Source organism: Tupaia chinensis, unplaced genomic scaffold (assembly GCF_000334495.1).
Source record: "Tupaia chinensis unplaced genomic scaffold, TupChi_1.0 Scaffold146907_1, whole genome shotgun sequence".
NCBI lineage: Eukaryota > Metazoa > Chordata > Mammalia > Scandentia > Tupaiidae > Tupaia > Tupaia belangeri.
Window position 1 is genome coordinate 3,353,743 of NW_006206760.1, and position 1,810 is coordinate 3,355,552.

Here is a 1,810-nt window from a genome sequence, read left to right on the forward strand (position 1 = left end):
GATCCTCTTGTCAGACTCCTTCTCTCCCACACTCCTTGCTAATGTGCCATGGCTGATTTTGGCTCCTAGTGCCCGAAGGCCGGCAGTTTGGATTGCAAAGGTCAGAAGAGCTAGGATTGCTCTGCTGTTTCCTTGTCTCAAAGCCTACCTGTATCTGACTATAGGAATTCGATACCATTATCTGAAACCTTGACCTTATTTAACTGCGATGCTCTCTGCACAGCACACTGTCATCTTGCAGGATCACATCAATGATGATGGTATCTTTATTTTTATTTCTGGGACTTAAACCATGCAGGCAGCCATGTGAGAGCCAGCCATCTTCACCACCCTGCCTCTGGCGGGCCCAAGGATTGGTTTTAATCAGAAGATGAGTTCAAATATGAGCCTCACTATTTGGAAATTGTATTTAACTGTCCTGACTTCTTGTTTCCTTGTACTTGAAATAAGGGTATTAAATTAGTTGATTTTTTTTAAATTAAATTTTTTTTATTCTTCTGTGTGTCTTTTTTTTTTTTTAATTTGCTATAGGGTATGCACTTTCACCAGAGAAAGAGTGGAAAAGTGAGAAGGCAAGCTACCAGGAGGTCTGGGACTCAAACCGCAGTTTGGCCATGTGAGAATTTAGTGCCTTAACTACTAAACCACCTGCTGGCCCTACATTCATTGATTTAAGGCAAGTGGTAGGAGAATGGGCTATGGTTGGCTCTCCGTAGAGACGCTCATATTTTGCTGGGCTGTTAAAATTAGCAGCAGGCACAAAAGCGGCCTTCGAAAGGGAGTGAATTTTCTGAGTCTCCAATTTGCTGTAATTAAGTTTGAAATTAAAAAGAAATATTGTTATGGAAATTCTCAAACACACTTAAAAGTAGAAAGAATAATATCATAGGTGCCCATGTTCCATGTAGTAGACTAATTGTAATACCTATAGCTTTTGGAATACTCTCTACCTGGCATGCTTCGGAAGGCATGTTAATTTATTTAATCTTTATAAATGTAATAGGTGCTAGATAGTACCTAATTTTACAGATGAAGGTCTTAAGCTTAGGGAGTTTAAGCAGCTTGTTTAGAATTCTTGGCAAGAATGTCATGGAATATACAGGCTTTTTTTTTTTTTAAAAAAAATATTGAACCAGCTGGAATTTTAATTACAATCTATTCTTATTTTTCACCTTAGATAATAATTATTTCCATTCATCATTATATTTGTTCCTTCCCTAATTTGCTTAATTATAATCTTAATACACAAATAATGTTCCTGAGAATATTATTGATGGTGCTGTAGTATGTGGAGTCTCTAGGGCTTCCATTAAGACTTTGCTATTCGTTTGTTTTTCTCTTTAGAGTTTAGAGTTAAACCCAAGCAGCCTGGCTTCAGAGGTCACAGATCTCATTTACCTGGGTCCAGGAAAAGCAGGTCCCAGTTAGAGCCTGCTCCGGTTGAGACTTGCCAGCTGATCACATCTGATTACTTTAACAGAGTATGGTGTCTGAAAAAGGAGGGTAGAATTCACCGACATTTAAAAAAAAATGATATATTCATTAAAATTTTTCTTTCTAGCTTTCTTCTTCTTCTTTTTTTTTCCTTTTTTTCCAGAAAACAGTGTTTTGGGAGTGTTTAATAAGATTTTATTTTCCAACTAGAGAAATCCTGAAGTTTCCTGCTGGGTCCAAATCTTTAGTCCTGGACTGAATCAGGTTTACCCTAGAATGTAGTTAACAAAGTAGGCAAGGTGTGTTCTGTGTCTCTTATACAGTATAATACAATTTTTAGAGGTTTTTTTTTTTTTTTTGCGGGGTTGTGGGGGGG

At 37.4% G+C, this 1,810-nt stretch overlaps 1 protein-coding gene across 3 annotated transcripts in view; it reads left to right on the forward strand.

The window, feature by feature from the left end:
* The window catches only part of RELL1 (RELT like 1), a 63,791-nt gene that overhangs the window by 50,142 nt on the left and 11,839 nt on the right, over positions 1-1,810 (forward strand). The window lies entirely within an intron of this gene.